This window comes from Palaemon carinicauda, chromosome 19 (assembly GCF_036898095.1).
Source record: "Palaemon carinicauda isolate YSFRI2023 chromosome 19, ASM3689809v2, whole genome shotgun sequence".
NCBI lineage: Eukaryota > Metazoa > Arthropoda > Malacostraca > Decapoda > Palaemonidae > Palaemon > Palaemon carinicauda.
This window is the reverse complement of record NC_090743.1, coordinates 85,144,156-85,166,105: the sequence shown is the minus strand read 5'-3', so window position 1 is coordinate 85,166,105 and position 21,950 is coordinate 85,144,156. Positions and strand designations below refer to the sequence as shown.

The window sequence follows — 21,950 nt, the reverse complement described above, 5'->3', positions numbered from 1 at the left end:
TGCATTTTTCAATGTCAAATTTAGTGGAGAACGACATACTAAAAATCAAGGAAAATCGAAGCATTGGAACATTTCCAAAGTTTGCAATCATTAAGAGAAGGTTTGAAGAAAAAAAATCTGCATGAAATTTTCAGTGTATATTCTAGAGTCTAGACAAACAACTGTATACATGTTACATTACGACACTGGCATTCACCTTAGCTAAATTAAGATGACCATGACCAAGGATCAAGAGTTGAATGAACTGAGAGTCAAGTCTAATCATGTTGCCAAGACATCTCCATTTACCAGACCACACTGACAAATGTTTATTCATCTTCAGGACCAGCAAGAGCGCATTCTTCTTCTGGATCACTTTCTGGTTCTGGCAAGGTCACATTAGAACAGTGAAGTCCTTTGCATTCACTGCAGGCGGAAGAGCATTCCAGGTTGTACTTGCGACAGCTGCATCGTCGGGTGCTGCAGTCTGTATTGCAGCCACAGTGGATGGCATCTAGCAGGTAATCTGGAGCAGGCTTCATCTCGGTCATAACGGGAACCATTCTCTCGTCACGGATAGCCCATCCCCAACCATTGGCATCCATGCCAACTCCTTGCCACTGCTGAACCTGAACATACACCCGTAGGCAATGTTGCTTTGCAGATGCTGATGTAGGGGCAGGGTACGAGGCTCAACTCTGACAGTGCTTGTTGAAACCTTCTGGCAGAAGCGCTGAAGCCTTAGTATGTCCAGTGTTTCCCCGGGCTGGCCATTGTACAAGCAAACCACGGCATTCTCTCCAGCTGTCATGACATCCTCTTTCGACGCTCCAGGAGTGTTGAACGTTGCCAAAAGCCCAGAGAAATACGCACTGGAGTTCAGCTTCTTCAAAGCTGCTGATTTGCCAGTGGAGTACAGTCTTGACGTGGTATCACAACCCAGGAGTCCATGGGCCACAAGGAGCTTGTCACACACATGGCGTCCAAGTGTCTTTTGCACTTGCTCGATATTCCAACATCTTGCTTGCCTCCTTGACGTCAGCTTAGGCTCAGGTCGGAAGAACAGGTTGTGTGATGTGGGCCCTGCACGACTACATAGGAGAACAAGAAGATCGGTGTCATCGCCAACTACCACGGTGTCCTTGGTGTTTGCACATGCAATGGCTGTCTCCACTATGAGGACATCTGCATCTGCCCTGGCATGAAGAACTTTGTTGTGCTGCCGTTGAAGGTCATCACTCAGTAGATTGATGAAGCTTTGTTTATTTGTTTGGTTGGCAAGGAAGTCATCTTTCTTCATAGTACATACCATGTCCTTTGTGAAGTTGACAAGGGGACTGCTGTGAGATCGAACGCGCCTGCTGTGCGCTACATCTTTGGTGGAAGGTGCGCTCACATATCCATCAAACACTATGACAGCTTTACCATACCTGTCTCCAACATATCGTATGTAGTGACTGGAGATTCCTTCATAGGTCTCGCCAAAATTCCAAGGAATTCTGTGTAGCAATGCCCCACCATCCAGAACATATTGCACATTCTGTGGCAGCACTGTGTTGCGAACGGCAAGGAGGAGTTGTTTCCAAATGGCCTCGGCTAGCGCTGGCTTGTCGGCCTCAAACAGGATATCAATGGTCTGAAACAGTGCTGGTGGGTAACTGCATAGTTCGTACTTGAAGACATCAGTGAGGTCATCACAGCGTGATCCTGCCGTACTCAGACGTTGGAACAAGAGTTGTGGATCTATCAGAACAGATTCTTTGCCATTTTTCACTGATGAACGTTTGTCGAAAGTCACAACCTGATTTTTTTTTTGAACGTGTGATCAAGAACCTTTTTGCCAACCATTCCATCTAAGATCTTCCTGCCCACTGACGCTGCTTGGTCAGCATTGACCGAATCTCCAGCTGTGATGCCAGTGTCAATGCTTTGCAGAGTTGGATCGTTTCCAAAGGGATCCTTTGATGACAGGTAGCCAATGAGTTTGGGTGTGTCATCTGTGTCCCGTGCTTGTCGAGCTGCTTTTTGTTCTTTGTGCTGGTCACTGGTCCCATACGGCACTGATGTGTAGTCTTGCAAGGCCATGTTGACCTCTGCACATATGGGGGTGGACAGCAGCCACGTGATCCTTTGCGACTTGCTCATGCCATGGCCCCTTGTCAGTCCCCCTGTGGTTTTCACACTTCTCATGAGCACTTGCTCGATCAGAAGATCTGTGGACAAGCCGGCCCAGTACCGATCTGAGCGCCGCACTACGTGATATCCATTCTGGAACTGGTGGTGGACCTCGGGGTGCTGAATAGACAGTTGTGCCAGTCGCTGCAGGTAGACGTAAATAGATTTGGTGTAGAGATTGTGGCCTGCATCTGCCAGGTAGGGCAACATGTCGTGCAAAGCGTGCACGTGCAGACGCCAGTCACCAGTGCGTTCCGACCTCAGGAATGTCCTCAATATGTCAATCATGTCCATGTATTGCAGCCATAGCTGTGCAGTATGTAGATCCTTCATCGATTGTCGGGCAACATTCATGATGTCACGAACAGAGTCCAGAACTGGGCCTGAAAGGATATCTTCAGTAGAACACTCACCCTTCATCAATGAATCATACAGGTCTCGCAGCTCACACAGGTCAATAGGTCCAGCTTCCACACTTTGCGACCCTGACTCGGTATCATGTGGATCTATGGCTGCCTGTGCATCATCTATGCTTTGCATTATCTCGTCTTCACTTGGTTCGTTATCTTCTACAATACCCTGAGGACCATCATTCTTAGCCTGCGAACAAGTAGGCACTAGCGTACCAAGTATCCTTTCTGCGAGGAGAGTGTTCAGTGCTGCATCAACCAAGAGATGCCCACGGATAGCTCGGTCATATGCCTTGCCAGACAGCATGTGCATTACAGTGTTCTCGGCATACACCAGTTCCAGAACAGAGCGCAGTCCAGATCCTGACATGATATTTCCAATACTCCCCAAGAAGCTCATCAACGTGTGGAAGCCCCATATGCGCAGTATAATCTTACGCAAGTCACTGCCCTCCGATTGACTTTCGATGATGGTAAGCGCCTTCCACCAAAGTGGTTGGTCAAATGTGATGATGACCTTTGCGTTGTACTGTTTGGCGTGCTCAGATAGAAATGTCAATGTTGAATAGATGCAAGTTGGATCACTGCTGTTCATGTCGATCATGGGAAGCAAGAAGACTGTAGACTGACCTGGATGTACACCAGTGTGCACGGCTTGCATCATCCCAGACCATGCTGGTCGTGGTGAGCGTAATGTGAGGGACAGCTTCCAGAGGAGGTCAAGGTTGGTAGATCTGTCCTTTTCCATCTCATCTTGTAGAACCTCATACCTCAGAGTATCTAGAAGGTGTTGTCAGATGTCGGATGTTTATTCGGCCCACAGCTACAACATCCTTCAGTGTCACAGACACACGTGGCACTCTTGTTGATGTCCTGGTACCTGGAGTGACAGACGTAATCATTCCCATCCCGTGGAATGTTTTGAGGCCATCTATTGTACAGATGTTGTGATCCACATTGTCCGCCATATATTGGATGAACTGCTCTGGCCAGTAGTTTGGTATGTCTGTCCCTAGTACAACTGCTGCACTCCGTTCATACCTTTGTATCTCACGATAAGAACTGCAATATCTGTGGGCATGGAGCGTGTCGATCAAGAACTTTGATGCAAAATTATGGTGCATCTGTACACCCAATCCTATCTGCAAGGGTGCCAGCAGCACTCGGGGCCGAATTGCTTGCATGATAGCTTGCCCTAGAGAACCAACTTTTCTATCAGCATCTCGGCCCACAAAGAGTGTTCGAAGAAGGAGTTTTAGTGATTCAGGTAGGAACGACATGGCTTCTTCTGTTGAGGACATTTCAGTTGTACATGGGTACATATCTATCGACTGTTGTACGGATTTCACATCACTTTTGATCAGTTTTGCTGCCGTCTTAATCAGTCTCATCTTCTCAGCTTCATATGATGTCTCCTTTGGCCTTTGATGGAATTCATGAGTGATTGCAGAGGCCCTGTGGCGAAAGGTCACAACATTCTCTTTGCCATTTATTTCTGCGATGGTGATATCCTGACCAAAGTGCTTTTGAATACATTCCTTCATGTAGGTGAATCCATAAGGTGTGCAATCAGTTCCAAGAAGAAATTCCCCCATTTTTCCTATGAGATCCGGTATCGTTGTCTGTTCCTCGTCATTGGCTTTGAGGTACTTTGCGACTTTTATGAATGCATCATTCCGTGTGTCATCAGCTGGTCTACCATACTTAGGTCGCTTGCTTGGCACTGTAAGGAACTGGCGTGGAATCTGCTTCCCAGTTCTGAAGTTTATGCTACATATATTGTGATAGACTGCGTCAGCGGCATGCAAGTCCTGGACGAATTCTACTCGAGCCTTTACTCTGTCTGACCATGCATCATTGCGTTCAACACAGTTCTCTGTAACCTTCCTCTGGAAGTCCATTGTTCGGACTGGTATAAGTTTATGCGTTTTTTGTCTGCCCTGGTACTTGTCTGGTGTTCCACAGAACAAACAGTGTTCGCTGTAGTGAAACGCAGAACTGGCAGATCGACGCGCACGCACAGTGCCGCTGAAACCACCAGTACAGTCATATCCGCGTTTTCTGATGTCTCGCTCAATAGATAGTTGGGAGCAGAAGTCCTTCCTGCATCTGGTGTGTACAACTTGTCCAGGTGTGACACTGATATCAGCCTGCCGTAGGTCATTTGCCTTGTTTATTCCATCACACCCCTTGGCACCTAATTTCGTGGTTTGTTCGCCGTTGCCGAGAGACTCGCTGCAGAAAACGCAATCGTCCATGCTACTGGTTAACCTAAAAAGAAAAAAAAACAAGGCTATTAGACATTAATTATCTCAATTTATTTATTTAATAATAAAAATGTTTGACATCTTTTGAGAAATGTGAAAGAAATAACAAGAGCACTGTTATAACAAAAAATGTTATGCCATTTCTATTAGCGTATTTTCGTGCATAACTTTCAAAAAGTGGTTGCTCGAAATGAATGTGTTCCAATGCCTCGAATTTCCTTGACTTTTACTATGTTATTACATGGGTCAAAAGAAGCAAAAATGCCAAGTTTCATTACTATTGCAATTTGTGGTGGGTATATCCATAAAATGACTGGCCTATTATGAAAAAAATCCTCGAAGTGGTGAATCCGCGATGGTCGAACCGCGAAGTAGCGAGGGATCACTGTATCGGCTTGCTCATTCCGGGCAGAGGAATGTTCTCTCCGATAATCTGAGCAGAGACTCACAGATAGAGAGTAACTGGGGGTCTTTGGCCTCTAGTAACCAGCAAAGTCCTGGCCTGGGGGACCTGATCACGACAGCCTAGAACTTCAAGCTGCCGCTGTACTACCCCCCAGTCTCAGACCCCAAGACTTTTTGGCAAGATGCCTTCCTGTAACGGTGGGACAGCATCGACGCTTACGTCTTCCCACCATTTTTTGTCTGTTGAGAAGGGGTCTCAACGAGACCAGATTGTCGGTCAACCTATCGATGACCCTGAGAGCTCCGCTTCGACTTTACGCAGAACTGTTTCCGGACCTTCAGCATCCCCTGGCAGAACTCCCGGGAGAGCTTCTTCCACGACACAGTCTACTCAAACAACCACACTGCAACATCTTTCACAAGCCGTAGCATCGCTTCGGCTTCACGCCTGGAGACTATACGACACCTCCTCACGAAGAGGCACCCCGCAGCAGTCGCGGAGCGGAGGTCGCGTCACCTGCGATAGTCATCCACAGGGGTCTACCAGGCGAAGTGGAGAGTCTTCTGTGGTTGGTGTTGTAGGAGAGCTACCTCTCCCCTTGATGCGTCTACTCCAGCAATAACGGAGTTTATTGTTTATTGTGGGGAGGAAACTCGTTTTCCGCTCTCGGCAGTGAAGCCTATTGCTCAGCCTTACCCTGGCCTTCAGGCTGAAGGAATAGACTTTTCCTCCCCGCTGGATCTTTCTTCGCTCATGCGAAGCTACGAAAGTACCTGCCCCCAGTCGGAGTGAGACCTCCTCCATGGAACATGGTTCGGGCTCTTAAGACCCTTAAGAGATCTTCTTGCGAACCTTTACGTCAGGCCTCTAATCGTCGCCTGTTTTGGAAGACGGTGCTCCTGCTCGCTCTGGCCTCGGCCAAGTGTGTAAGCAATCTTCATGGTCTCTCGTACGACTCCGCCCTTTCAAGAGGATAGGGGGAGGTAACATTCAGGTTCGTTCCTGAGTTGGTTACTAGACTCAGAATCTTGGAGTCCCGGACCTTCGGTTCGACTCCTTCAAGATTTCGAGTCTCCGTTCTGTAACAGATGACCCAGACCTTCTCCTATTTGCCAGTAAGGAACCGGAGGGGTTATCTTTAAGAACAGCTGCAGTTCGTCCTCACGTGCAAGCCCGGTTTGGGAGCACAGGAAGGATGCAGGGGAGGGTCACCAAGTATGCCTTTTCAGCCCTGATTCAAGGGCATTCATCTCGGCCTGAATCCAGACCCTCCCCCGTCACGTCGCCCTACAGTCCACGATGTCGGATACATCGCAACGTTCCTGGCCTTCAAGAGGGACTACTCTGTGACACAGGTGCTACAAGCTGCAGTCTGGAAGCGTCTAGCGACCTTTGCAGCCCACTTCCTGCAGGACTTGACCCACAGGGGTATCGATACGTTTCTATCGCCCTGTGGTGGCTACACAACAGCTAGTCTAACCTCAGGCTCCTTTTTGGACAGGTAGCAGAAGGTTGAGGGCATTTTTACTGGGTTTTAGACTGCAAGAATGGAAGAAGTATGTCTGGCCCTTACTTCTTTCTTCATCCTCCCCTCTCCTGGGGAAAGCAGCATTCTGGTCTCTGCATAGCTGACCTCAAACCTCTGCAGGTAAACCATGCTTCCTTGTGTTCCGAGTATTGAGATAATACTGTCGCGTCCCCCATACCCTGACGAAGTGGTATTGGGAACGTCCTAACCCAGAGTTCCGTCTAGAACTCCAGGTCAACTGCCTAGGACAAGTCACACTTTCTTCCTTCACACACAAGCTTATGTAGGCCACACGTTCCTTACAGAGCAAGAAACTTGTGAGGTGCAGGGACTCCTTTTCTCGAGTACGGCTCATTCGGATTCTGAGTCCCCGGGTAAGCCAAAGCCAGTATGGCTGGGGACTTTCCACCCTTCCTAAGGGGTAAGTCACCCTATGTAAATAGCATGGTTTTTATTTCGGTTATGGAACAAATGACAAATTCGGAGATAATTTGTATTTTTCCTAACCACACAAACCTTAGCTATTTACACATATTTGCCCACCAGCCCTGTCCCCCAAGGCAAGTCCTACCTCTAAGTGAAGTGAGACAGTTCACCGGTGTGTGAGGGGGGAGGGGTAGCAAGCTACCCCTCCCCCTACCCCTGCTAACTAGCGCGGGTGTAGTAAACCCTCATTAAAATCTAATGGCTCGTCAATTTCAGCTACGCCGAAAGTAAACCATATGTAAATAGCTAAGGTTTGTATGGTTAGGAAAAATACAAATTATCTCCGAATTTCTCATTTTTCTGCAATTAGTGAAGTACTTGTTTTTGTTATTTTTTGGCTTTCATTGTGCTGGATATTCTTCGAATACTTTGAATCCCTTTTTTGATTTTCTGTTGCTGAACTTTGCTTGTTTTTTGGATCTCTCTTTGAAATTTCCATAATGGCCGACCCTTCTCCTACTGATCCTTCTCCTGTTTATAAAAAATGTTCAAAGGATTGTAACAGGCGCCTTCCAAAGGCTTCCATCGATCCCCACTCTATTTGTGTTAATTGTAGAGGCAAAGCTTGTCAATTAGGGGATCGATGCGAGGAGTGTGTGGTTTTATCTGAATTTGAGTTTGTTCTGTAACTGAAATAAAAACCATGCTATTTAATATGGGTAATTACTTTCGGCGTAGCTGAAATGACGAGCCATTAGAATTTTAACGAGGGTTTACTACCCCACCGCTAGTTAGCGAGGGGTAGGGAGGGGTAGTATACTACCCCCCTCACACACACCTGTGCTGAGCTCACTTTGCTATCGGCTCGCCTACACAGACAGCCATTAATTTTTGTTTACGTTTTCTTTTTGACATTTTGTTTGGAAGTTGGCCTTTGTAATGCGGAAGTGTCCCGGCTTACTTGACCGCCCTTGTGGGACTTATATGTCGGCGGTCGAAACAGATCCACACACCTTATGTCCTTTTTGTAGGGGCCAACGGTGTGACAGAGATAAAGTATGTGGTGAGTGCAGGGAGTGGTCTACCTCCCAGTGGGAGAGGTTTTCCCGGCGTCGGAAGAAGAAGTTGAAACGGGATTTGTTCCGTAACCGAAATACAAACCACGCTATTTACATTGGGTATTACTTTCGGCGTAGCTGAAATGACGAGCCATTAGATTTTAACGAGGGTTTCCTACCCAGCGCTAGTTAGCAGGGGTAGGGGGAGGGGTAGCTTGCTACCCCTCCCCCCCTCACACACCGGTGAAATGTCTCGCTTCACTTTTGGCTCGGACATGGACAGACATCTCTGTCTTTGTCCTCACTTGGCAGCCATTGTTTGTTTTGTCTTTACTTAATTACTTACTTTTCTTTTACTCAATATATATGTAAAAAAATTTTCGTGTTTATGTATATATTTGAGTATAGAAATCAGTAAGTTTCCTTTTCAGAGTTTGTGCTTGTGTATGTAGTGTACGATATCTCCGTGGAGCCCTCAGCAGTTAGGCCACCATGGTGTAATTTCATGGGTCGCGATTGAGTTTGACTACGGTCTTTCTCTCTCTCTCTCTCTTTGAGGTCGTTCACCCTTTTACTACGTTACCTTTAGTACGTCTTGAGTAGCTTCCTTCCGGTGTGGGTGCGGTTGCTATGCCGTATGTTTTGTCTTAATTAGTTTATGAATCTAATTGTATTTGTTGATTTTTCAGCTTTTGTAGAACGATTCCTTTCGGGGTTTTCGTTCTTTATTTAGTGTTCATTCATTTTTAAATTGCATAATTACATGGTTACATAGTTACATAATTATAATTGTTATAATTCTGTGTTGGTTACAGCTCTCCTTCCGTGAATGTAAGTGGTTGTGAGGGCACGTGCCTGTTGTGTAATTCTTGTGTTCTTTTCCCTCGGGATTCCTCTTCGGAGCCTTCCCGGGGGAATGAATGTTAACTAATGATTTTTGTTTTTATTTTTCACAGTTACCGATCTAGTTCGTTTCTGTAATGTGACTACGGAGTGAGCTGTCTTGTTGAGACCTGGGGATTCGGCTGTTGCTACCTCCCCTATAGATCTTCGTCAGGGGCGTGTCTCCTTCTCCTGGAAGTACTCCCGTGACGATTGACAGCTCTCCAGTTCATTTTAGAACACTCTGGAGGCTCGCCTCCTTGGGTGGGTAACTTTCCTTCCGAGGGAAGTTTTCCTGTCCAGGCTTGAGTTGTTCCCCTTTGGGGGGTTCTTCTCTTGCCTTTTTTTTTTTTTTTTTGTGCGACTATGCTCTTGGTGCTGAGCGGTCGCACCTGCAGTTACGCTCAAGGGGCTGGGCAACTGCAGGAGCCCCTCTTTGGAGGATTGCTTTTTTTAGGTCACTGGCTCACCCGTCTCTTCTATGAAGTGTTTCTCTTTCGTTCGCGAGGGAGTACACTCTTGAGACTCCTCTTCGGAGAACTCTTCTGCTGTTGTTGCTGTTGGCCGCCTTCGCCGTAAGGCTCACCGTCCGCTACGTCGTAAGGGCCTCCCATCTCCCTATAAGGGTGCTAAGAGGCGCCTTTTTGAATCTCCGTATGCAGTCTGCAGCTCTGCAGCTCCTTCCTCCTTAGATCTCTACCGGGATCGATCTCCAACGCCTTCTTGACCTTCCGCCCCTGGTGCAGTTGAACAGCAGTCTGACCTCGTCATCCGACGGGCAACGGTCCCTTCGGGGCAGAGGGTTGCCTCCCACTGGGGGTGTTTCCCTTGTGTGTCAGGGTTCCCCTGCGCGCCCTTCTGCAGTGTTAGCGCACAGGCGCTCTCCTGCTTATTAGCGTTTTTCTGATCGCCAGCGCTCTCCTGTTCGTCAGCGCTCTCCTGTTCGTCAGCGCTCTCCTGATGATTGTCGCCCCACTGCTCGCCAGCGCTCTCCTGATGATTGTCGCCCCACTGCTCGCCAGCGCTCTCCTGAGGACTCCGAACATCCTGCTGTTCCTGTTGTGCGCCCTGCGCGCCATTGGTCTCCTGAGCGCTGTAGATCTCCTGCCCGTCAGAGCGCACCTGCGCTTCCAGTTCCTGATATGCGCCCTGTGCGCCCACGTTCGCCCGCGCAACCTAGAACTACGGTTCAGGTCTTGGACAAGGACTCATCTTCTACGCACAGGATTCCACGCGTTGCCCTTCTTCGCGCGAGTGATCACCAGCTCGCCAGCGACCACGGACGCGTCAATGTTCGCCTGCTCGTCAGCAATCTCCTGCGCGTCAACGATCGCCATCGATCTTCCACGCGTGTCAGGTCTCCTGGACACCATCAGTAACGATCTAGCACTCGCCTGCTGTGGACCACGATCTCCGGTAGCTGAGTCTTGCCGTAGATCTTCCTCCTGCTTGCCAGCGCTCGCCTTTGCTTCTGTCCTTCTGTGCGCCAGCTTCCTTCAATCGCCAGCGCACATCTGCGCGTCCTTTTCTGCCACGCACCAATGGGCGCCTACAGTTTTTCCTGACCGTCCAGGATCGCCTGATTGACAGCTCGCATCGGTGCTCACCTTCCTGATGCACCTGCGTGCCTTCTGATTAGTGCGATGCGCGCTAATCATCCCTAGTCTCTTAAGCGTCAGCGATCTCCTACGCGCCCGCGCGATTCTTCACCTGCGCGCTAGCGTTTTGTTAATGCACCACCGCTCGCCAACGCGCTGTCACTTGCCAAAGCGCCATCGCTTGCCGACGCGCCATCGCTTGCCGACGCGCCATCGCTTGCCAACGCGCCTTCACTCACCTACGGGCCTTCGCTCGCCAAGACGCGCCATCGCCCGTCAATGCGTCATCGCCCGTCAACGCACCATTGCCCGTCAACGCGCCATCGCCACGCACCAATGGGCGCCTACAGTTTTTCCTGACCGTCCAGGATCGCCTGATTGACAGCTCGTATCGGTGCTCACCTTCCTGATGCACCTGCGCGCCTTCTGATTAGTGCGATGCGCGCTAATCATCCCTAGTCTCTTAAGCGTCAGCGATCTCCTACGCGCCCGCGCGATTCTTCACCTGCGCGCTAGCGTTTTGTTAATGCACCACCGCTCGCCAACACGCTGTCACTTGCCAAAGCGCCATCGCTTGCCGACGCGCCATCGCTTGCCGACGCGCCATCGCTTGCCAACGCGCCTTCACTCACCTACGGGCCTTCGCTCGCCAAGACGCGCCATCGCCCGTCAATGCGTCATCGCCCGTCAACGCACCATTGCCCGTCAACGCGCCATCGCCCGCCTACGCGCTATCGGTCTCCCGACCGCCTGCGCTTGCCTGTGCGCCCACGTGCCTGCTCGACCACACGCCCACGTGCCTGCTCGACCACACGCCCACGTGCCCGTGGTGAATCCCTTAATAGAGATTTAGCTAAAATTAGTGCATGGTGCAAATTATGGGGTATGAAATTGAATCCTAACAAAACTCAAAGTATGATTGTAAGTAGGTCAAGGACGGTGGCTCCTCAACATCCGGATCTCAGTATTGATAATGTTTCTTTAAATATGTATGACTCTTTCAAAATTTTAGGCGTGATTCTTGACAGCAAATTTACTTTTGAGAAACATATAAGGTCTGTGTCTTCTTCAATTGCGCAAAAAATTGGCTTATTGAGAAAGTCTTTTAAGATATTCGGTGATCAATCTATTCTGAAGAAGTGTTTTAATTCTTTTATTCTACCTTGTTTTGAGTATTGTTCTCCTGTCTGGTCTTCAGCTGCTGATTCTCATCTTAATTTGTTGGACAGAAACTTACGGTCTATTAAATTTCTTATTCCTGATCTAGATATTAATCTCTGGCACCGTCGTTCAATTAGTTCATTATGCATGTTGCATAAGATTTTTCATAACTCTGACCATCCTTTACATTCAGATCTCCCTAGACAATTCTATCCTGTTCGTAATACTAGGCAGGCAGTTAATTCTAATAGCCAGGCCTTCTCCATCATGAGACTCAATACTGCGCAGTGCTCTAGAAGTTTTGTTCCAGCTGTTACCAAGTTGTGGAATGATCTTCCTAATCGGGTTGTTGAATCAGTAGAACTTCAAAAGTTCAAAGTTGGAGCAAATGCTTTTTTGTTGACCAGGCGGACATGAGTCTTTTTATAGTTTATATATGACATTTTTGTTGTTGACATTGTTAATAGTTTACATATGATATATCTCTTTTGACATTACTTTTTTTAGAATGATTTATTGTTAATTTGTTCTCTTCAGTTATTTATTTCCTTATTTCCTTTCCTCACTGGGCTATTTTTCCCTATTGGAGCCCCTGGGCTTATAGCATCTTGCTTTTCCAATTAGGGTTGTAGCTTGGATAGTAATAATAATAATAATAATAATGTGCCCGTGGGACCGCACGCCCATGTGCCCGTGGGACCGCACGCCCATGTGCCCGCACGCCCCCGCACATGCGCTCCAATGTTCGCCCGCGCGTGAACCGACGGTGTTCCATCGCGCGAACCGACGGTGTTCCATCGCACGAACCGACGGTGTTTCATCGCGCGAACCGACGGTGTTTCATCGCGCGAACCGACGGTGTTCCATCGCGCGAACCGACGGTGTTCCATCGCGCGAACCGACGGTGTTCCATCGCGCGAACCGACGGTGTTCCATCGCGCGAACCGACGGTGTTCCATCGCGCGAACCGACGGTGTTCCATCGCGCGAACCGACGGTGTTCCATCGCGCGAACCGACGGTGTTCCATCGCGCGAACCGACGGTGTTCCATCGCGCGAACCGACGGTGTTCCATCGCGCGAACCGACGGTGTTCCATCGCGCGAACCGACGGTGTTACAGCGCGCGAACCGACGGTGTTCCATCGCGCGAAACGACGGTGTTCCATTGCGCGAGCACCAGCTTGATTCCTGCAATAGCCATTGCTTGCCTACGGGTCATCGCTCGCCTATTATCTATCGGATTCTGACCGCCAGCTCTCGCCCTTCCAACCACGCTCGCCCTCCTTATGCGCTCCCTCGCGCACTATCGTCCACGCTCCTGTGTGCTCGCGCACTGGCGCATCCACGTTCGGCCACACGCGAACCATTGATTTACCATCGCGCGAGCACCAGGGCGATTGCGACTGCGATTCCCGTCGGGGTTTCGCAACACGGCCAGCCTGGCGAGTTCTGGAGGGCGTATTTCCAGAACACGGTCTTAACCCCGTAAACGCTGAGCATGGCACGTGCAAGAGCAGGAAGAATCTTCAGAGAGGTCTGGGCAACATTCTTCTTTCCAGAACCTGGGTTAGCCCTTCCTCCTCGTCATACCCTGGAAGGGTCGTGCCAGGGAGTTTTCCTTTCGTGATTTCTCCATCGAGCAAGGGGTGACTGGTTTAGCCCTTCCTCTTCTCCATCCCGTGGAAGGGGCTTACCAGGTCCTTTCCCTTCTCGGTTGCGACCCAAGGTTTTGTACAAGGAAGCTCCTGGAAGATCATAGGTACTTTCCTTCTCTCAGGCTCAAGCACCTCTGCATTCCGTCGCCAAGTTTCGAACTTGCAGGCAAACTTGATGTTGGAGCATCTAGACGCAGTGACTGAGGGCTTCCCCTCGGGTGTCTCATCCGTGGATGTCGACAAGCTCAGACACTCTTCCATCCTTGGGAAGAGCTTGTTTGAGCCCAAGGACAGAGACATGGACAGCTGTTGTGCGGAGGAAGTCGACTTCCATTTTCATTCCTCCAAGGCGCTTTCTTCCAGACCCTGCAGGCCTCCAACGCCTCTTCTTTCAGCCTTGTCGGCCTAAGTTATCGAACCGGCTACGCCAGCTAAGACAAGGTGTACAATAGCAGTCCCCTCCTGTCAGGAACAGGTAGCACGGGAGGCTCTCCCAGGGAGGCATAATCCTAGAGGGAGTGGCAGAGTTCATAAACTCTATTATTGGCAACCCCCCCCTGGCAGGTCTCACGCTGGGGGGATGCCTAAGGTTACTCATCCGGATAACAGTTTCCCGAGGCCAATTCCTGCACGATCTCCGTGATCAGCCAAGGATTTCGCGCCTCGCTCTTACCATCTCTCCGTCTCTGTCAGCGAATCCAGTGTCACTGAACCTTTATGCCATGGGGTCGGCAAGAGTTTTGCCCGTTTGGGCAGAAGTATCCATGCCTTAGGAGAGGGTTTTCCATGGGGTTGTCGACGGCTTCACCCCCCGGCTTCTTCAATCAATCCTTTCTCGTAGGAAAGCATCTGAGACGGGAGTTCCGTCGTCGACCTCTCAGCTCTGATCAAGTTTGTCGAATAAACTTCGTCCAGCGTCGAACAGCAGAGTCGATCAGACTGGTAACGAGGCTGCAGGACTCCTTAGGCCCTGGATCGGAAGGACGGGTACTTCCAGTTTCCATTCCATCCATCTTCCAGGAAGCTCTTGGAATTCAGCCTAGACTACAGGTGTTCCTGCTCAAGATGCGGTGTGGCGATCCTGCCGCGGCATCGCAGGTTTTTCCCCAGAGAACTCTCCCTGCTTTCCTCATGGCCGCTGAGGAGCAGGCTTCCGCCTCCTTCGCTTTTTGGAGGTCTGGTCAACCCCGGCAGGCTCGGGTTCGACTTTCTTCAACACCAGGACAAGCTTCCGGGTCTTTTCCAAGAGTGAGGGATCATGGTAATTTGCTAGGAGCCTTCTCTACTTCTGCCTCAACATCTGGAGTATCTAGCCATGATATTGAGTCAACGGCCATACCATGTTGAAAACACCGCTTCTCGTCCGATCAGCGAAGTTAAGCAACGTTGGGTCTGGTCAGTACTTGGATGGGTGACCGCCTGGGAACACCAGATGCTGTTGCCTCCTTCTCCGAGCCTTCCCTTCAGTTGACTGTGGCAAGGCTCAGGAGAGTCGCAGTACCTGTTCTCAGTCAGGCAGAGCTTTCAGCCCTACCTTGGAACGTTTCCTGGGTCTCTTTTCCTCATTGTCCCGTCTAAAGTCCCGAATGGTCGCATCAGGATAAGTTCCCTGTGAGGTGGCCCAAGTTCCGGTGGTATCAGAGCAACGATTAACCGGACTTCCTGGCCCCTATGAGACCAGCTGAACGTTTAGATCTGCAATGGGGGTTGACCTATGGAACCTCTTGATGGGAGTGGATATTCTCGTCCTTTCCCCACATTTTGATGCTGTTCTCGGACTCTTCAAAGAAAAGGGGTGGGGGGCATGTTCCGGTTCAGGCCTATAGTCAGGACCTGAAGGATACCTCCCCATCATTCAGGCAGGCTTAGGGGCCATAGTCTGGCCCCTCTACAGATCCTACAGTTCCTGCTGAGTCGCTCCGTGCGCGACGACTTCATGGTACTGGCGTATTCCAACCAGCAAGGGACACATTTTCATACCTTCGCATCTTGCAGTAGAGATACTGAGATGATCTGAGGTCCTCTCAATACCACCATCGGCTCGCTCATTCCAGGCAGAGGAATGTTCTCTCTGACTATCTGAGCAGAGCCTTGCAGATAGAGAGTACCTGGGGGTCTTTGGCCTATAGTAACCAGCAAGTCCTGGCCTGGGGGACCTGATCGCGTCAGCCTGGAACTTCAAGCTTCCGCTGTTCTTCCCCCCCAGTCTCAGACCCCAAGACTCTTTGGCAAGATGCTTTCCGGTGATGGTTGGAGGACATCGACGCCTGCGTCTTCCCACCATTGTTGTCTGTTGAGAATGGGTCTCAACTCGACAGTGAGAATGGGTCTCAACACGACCAGGTTGTCTGTCAACCTTTCGATGGCCCTGAGAGCTCCACTGGGACTATACGCAGGACCCTCTGCTTCCCCTGACGGAACTCCAGGGAGAGCTTCTTCCACGGCACAGGCCACTCAAACAACCGCACTACACCATCTTTCACGAGCCGTTGCATCGCTTCGGCTTCACGCCTGGAGACACTATGCCGCCTCCGCAAGAAGAGACAACCAGCTACAGTCGCGGAGCAGAGGTCGCGTCACCTGCAATTGTCATACGCAGGGGTCTACCAGGCAAAGTGGAGAGTCTTCTGTGGTTGGTGTGGGAGAGATATCTCTTCCCTTGAGGCCTCTTCTCCAACAATTACGGAGTTATTGCTTTTCGACGGGAGGAAACTCTTTTCCGCTGTCGGCAGTGAAGCCTATCGCTCAGCCTTTCCCTGGCCTTCAGGCTGAAAGAAATAGATTTTTTCCTTCCCGCTGGACCTTTCTTCGCTCATGCGAAGCTGCGAACGTCCCTGCCCCCTGTCAGAGTGAGACCACCTCCAAGGAGCATGGTTTGGACTCTTTAGTCCCTTTAGAGATCTTCTCAAGAACCATTACGTCAGGCCGCTGATCGTATTCCGTCTTGGGGGAAGGTGCTCCTGCTCACTCTGGCCTCGGCCAGTGTGTAAGCAATCTTCTTGGTCTCGTACGACTCCGCCCTTTCAAGAGAATAGGGGAAGGCAGCATTCAGGTTTGCTCCTGAGTTGTTTTCTAGACTCAGAATCTTGTAGTCCCGGGCCTTCGGTTCGACTCCTTCAAGATTTCGAGGTAGTAGGTTGTAGGTTGTAGGTAGTAGGTAGTAGGTGGGCCAGGGCACCAGCCGCCCGTTGAGATACTACCACTAGAGAGGTATTGGATCCTTTGACTGGCCAGACAGTAATGCATTGGATCCCTCTCTCTGGTCACGGCTTATTTTTTCTTTGCCTACACTTACACAGAATAGTTTGGCCTATTCTTTACATATTCTCGTCTTTCCTCATACATCTGACAACAATGAGATACTTAACACATCTTCACCCAAGGGGTTAATTACTGTACTGCAATTTGTTCAGTGTACTTTCCTCTTGGTAAGGGTAGAAGAGACTCTTTAGCTGTGGTAAGCAGCTTTTCTAGGAGAAGGACACTCCAAAATTAAACCACTGTTCTCTAGTCTTGGGTAGTGCCATAGCATCTGTACCATGGTCTTCCACTGTCTTGGGTTGGAGTTCTCTTGCTTGAGGGTACACTCAGGCACACTATTCTATCTTATTTTTTTTTCTTCCTCTTGTTTTTTTTAAATGGTGTGTTGGGCAGGGTTAATAGAAGGGCCATGGATGCCTGGTGGTTTATCAAGAGGTTGTCTTTTCCTTTTTCTGATTATTTTTCTTCTCAAAACCATCCTTACTGTCCTCCCTTCAGTGTAAGTGGCTATCCTGGAGGGTATTTAGCCTTGCATGGTGTATCGGCTCCTCCATGTTGACCAGTTTTTCCGACTTTTTACTATAGTCTATGGGTATCATCAATCACTTTGTTTATAATTCTGTACGTATTGTTTTTGTTATAATTCTTGTTAATCTAGTTTTTAAGCATGCTGTCTCTTTTTTATTTCTATTAATTCTTATGCTGTCTGGAGACATTGAGCGAAATCCGGGACCAGTACGTCCTAGATTTCGTCAATGTCGTCTTCTGTATTGCAATATTCGTGGTCTTCATGCAAATATCCAAGACCTTACAGTTGCGTCCAGACAGTATGATATTCTTTTGTGCTCAGAAACTTTGGTTTCTAATATGAGGCACTCATCTGAGCTCCTTATAACTGGTTTTAAGAAGCCAATAATGTTGAAACGTGATGCCATCCCTAGGGCCAGGGGAATGGCGGTGTATATTAGGACCGAGTACCCTGCTTCTCATAAGTCCTGCTATCAATGTGGATGTCATGAGATTCAGGTAATAAAAGTTTGTGGCAGGCATAACAACTTTTATTTGTGTTCGATCTACCGGAATCCAGACATAAATGATTCTATCTTCAATTGTCTTCTTACCATTATGGCTAAGATACAAGAAGATGATAGAAAGGCTTCTTTTGTCTTTGTTGGTGATTTTAATGCTCACCATAGGGAGTGGTTAAGTTCTATCTCTCCTACCGATCGCCATGGCTTAAGAGCTTTAGACTTTGCCTCTGAATCAGGCTGTGAGCAAATCATAAATGAAGCTACTCACAGGTCTGGTAATTGCTTGGACCTCGTATACACAGACTTCCCTGGCGTTATAACTAGTAAGGTTGGTTCTCCAGTCGGGACATCTGATCATGCCTTGATTTCATTATTAGTGAAGACTGAGCAGCCTGTCCCTGATATATCATATTCTTGTAAAATTTATATGAAATCCCAAGCAGACTGGAATGGGATTTTACATGATCTTTTGTGCTTGAATTGGTCACAATTATATAATAGTGTAGATCCTGTTGTCCCTTTGAATGAGAATCTAGTCAACATAATTGATAGGCGTATCCCTTCTCGTGTGCTAAGGTATCGAGTGAAGGACAAACCGTGGTTCAATGATGATTGTAGACGTGCTTATTTGGAGAAACAGGAGGCCTATCATCTTTGGAAGGGGAACAGATCAGATTTGACCTGGAACAACTATACTCAGCTTCGAGCTTTTGCTCAGAGAGTTTATGTCTCAACTGAAAAGGAGTACAATTTAACCATAAAAGAAACACTTTCTGGTACAACTCAGGAACATAAATGGTGGTCTACCCTTAAATCTCCACTCTTTGGTGTAGATGCAACAGTTCCTCCTTTACTTAAACCAGATGGCTCAGTCACTCACTGTCCAAAGGAAAAGGCAACCCTTTTGGCTGATGTTTTTGACAGTAAACAGAGTAATGAAAAACTTGAATTTCCTCATTCCTGTTTTCCTGAGGCTAAACTAACTAGTTTAGCTTTTCGATCTCGTGAGATTAAAGCTCTGTTGATGGACCTTGATGCTTATGGAGGTGTAGACCCAAATGGTATTTTTCCTTTGTTTTTTATAAAGACAGCAGATTTCTTAGCTCCAAAGTTATCTGTTATTTTGCGCAAGTTAGCAAGAAGAGGAGCTTTTAGCACTAGTTGGAGAATTGGTAATGTTACTCCTCTATGTAAATGTGTTTGTGGTAGCTCAAGTCCCACTGATTACCGCCCAATTTCCATAACTCCCATATTATCTAAAGTTTTTGAACGTCTTCTGGCAAAACGTCTTATAGGTTTGCTGAAGGTAATCATCTACTCCCTAGTTTGCAATTTGGTTTTCGTAAAGGCCTTGGAGCATGTGATGCCCTTCTTACAATCTCCAATGCTGTACAGAAATCCCTTGATTGTGGTCGGGAAGTTCGTATGATTGGCCTTGATTTTAGTGCTGCCTTTGACCGTGTTAATCATGAGGCCCTTGTTTTCAAACTGAAACAGTTGGGAGTGGGTGGGTTGTTTCTTAGCATTATTATTGATTTTTTAAGTAATAGATCTCAAAGAGTTGTTGTTGATGGTCACCATAGTGATTATAGGAATGTGATATCTTGTGTTCCACAGGGTAGTGTTCTTGGCCCATTACTTTTCATACTATATACACATGACATGTGGTTTGGCCTAGAAAACAAGCTTGTTGCATATGCAGATGATGCAACTCTCTTTGCATCAATTCCATCCCCTGAATGTAGATCTAGGGTTGGTGAATCCCTTAATAGAGATTTAGCTAGAATTAGTGCATGGTGCAAATTATGGGGTATGAAGTTGAATCCTAACAAAACTCAAAGTATGATTGTAAGTAGGTCAAGGACGGTGGCTCCTCAACATCCGGATCTCAGTATTGATAATGTTTCTTTAAATATGTATGACTCTTTCAAAATTTTAGGTGTGATTCTCGACAGTAAATTTACTTTTGAGAAACATATAAGGTCTCTGTCTTCTTCAATTGCACAAAAAATAGGCTTATTGAGAAAGTCTTTCAAGATTTTCGGTGATCAATCTATTCTGAAGAAGTGTTTTAATTCTTTCATTCTACCTTGTTTTGAGTATTGTTCTCCTGTTTGGTCTTCAGCTGCTGATTCTCATCTTAATTTGTTTGACAGAAACTTACGGTCTATTAAATTTCTTATTCCTGATCTAGATATTAATCTCTGGCACCGTCGTTCAATTAGTTCATTATGCATGTTGCATAAGATTTTTCATAACTCTGACCATCCTTTACATTCAGATCTCCCTGGACAATTCTATCCTGTTCGTAATACTAGGCAGGCAGTTAATTCTAATAGCCAGGCCTTCTCCATCACGAGACTCAATACTACGCAGTACTCTAGAAGTTTTATTCCAGCTGTTACCAAGTTGTGGAATGATCTTCCTAATCGGGTGGTTGAATCAGTAGAACTTCAAAAGTTCAAAGTTGGAGCAAATGCTTTTTTGTTGACCAGGCGGACATGAGTCTTTTTATAGTTTATTTATGACATATTTGTTTTTGATGCTGTTAATAGTTTATATATGACATGTCTGTTTTGACGTTGTTACTGTTTTTAGAATGATTTATTGTTAATTTGTTCTCTTCATTTATTTATTTCCTTATTTCCTTTCCTCACTGGGCTATTTTTCCTGTTGGAGCCCCTGGGCTTATAGCATCTTGCTTTTCCAACTAGGGTTGTAGCTTGGATAGTAATAATAATAATAATAATAATCAGATGACCCAAACCTTCTCCTTCTTGCCAGTAAAGGAATCGAGGGGTTATCTTTGAGAACAGCTGCAGTTTGTCCTCGCGTGCAGCCGGGTTGGGAGCACAGGAAGGACACAGGGGAGATTCACCAGTATACCTCTTCAGCTCGGACTCAAGGACATTCATCTCGACCTGAATCCAGACCCTCCCCCGTCACGTCGCCCTACAGCACGATGTCGGATACATCGCAACGTCCCTCCCCTTCGAGTAGAACTAGTCTGTGACCCAGGTGCTACAAGCTGGAGTCTGGAAGCGTCAAATGACCTTCGTAGCCCGCTTCCTGCAGGAAGTGACCCACAGGTGTATCGATACGTTTCTATCGCTCTGTGGTGGCTACACAACAGCTGGTCTAACCTCAGGCTCCTTTTGGACAGGTAGCAGAAGGTTGGGGGCATTGTTATCAAATTTTAGTCTGCATGAACGAAAGAAGTATGTCCGGCCCTTACTTCTTTCTTCATCATCCCCTCTACTGGGGAAGCAGCATCCTGGTCTCTGCATAGCTGACCTCAAACCTCTGCAGGTAAACCATGCTTCCTTGTGTTCCGAGTATTGAGTCAATACTGTCGTGTCCCCCATACCCTGACGAGGTGGTATTGGGAATGTCCTAACCCAGAGTTCCTTCTGGAACTCCAGGTCAACTGCCTAGGACAGGTCACACTTTCTTCCTTCACACACAAACTTATGTAGGCCCCACGTTTCCTTGCGGAGCAAGGAACTTGTGAGGTGCAGGGACTCCTTTTCTCGAGTGCAACTCACTCGGATTCTGAGTCCCCGGGTAAAGCCAAAGCCAGTATGGCTGGGGACTTTCCACCCTTCCTAAGGGGTAAGTCACCCAATGTAAATAGCGTGGTTTGTATTTCGGTTACAGAACAAATGACAAATTCGGAGATAATTTGTATTTTTCCTAACCATACAAACCTTAGCTATTTACACATATTTTCCCGCCAGCCCTGTCCCCCAAGTCAAGTCCTACCTCTAAGTGAAGTGAGACATTTCACCGGTGTATGAGGGGGGGAGGGGTAGCAAGCTACCCCTCCCCCTACCCCTGCTAACTAGCGCGGGGTAGGAAACCCTCATTAAAATCTAATGGCTTGTCATTTCAGCTACGCCGAAAGTAATACCCAATGTAAATAGCTAAGGTTTGTATGGTTAGGAAAAATACAAATTATCTCCGAATTTGTCATATTTCTCCTTCAAGGGCTTCCTTGAAGAGAGAAAAACTCAAGGACTCTTCTTCCGTAGCCCAAACCTCCTCCGAAGCTCCCACTCGAGAGGCCGGCGAGTGGTAGCGTACGCCGCATTTCTGTTAACCAATCTCGGGGTT

General features: G+C 47.9%; 1 non-coding gene across 1 annotated transcript; it reads left to right on the top strand.

Annotated features, from left to right (window-relative positions):
- The first annotated feature begins 14,870 nt into the window (after positions 1 to 14,870).
- On the top strand, positions 14,871 to 14,989 carry LOC137659332 (5S ribosomal RNA). Its single transcript, XR_011047471.1, has one exon. It is a non-coding gene; the product is annotated as a 5S ribosomal RNA (ribosomal RNA).
- The last annotated feature ends 6,961 nt before the right edge of the window (positions 14,990 to 21,950 follow it).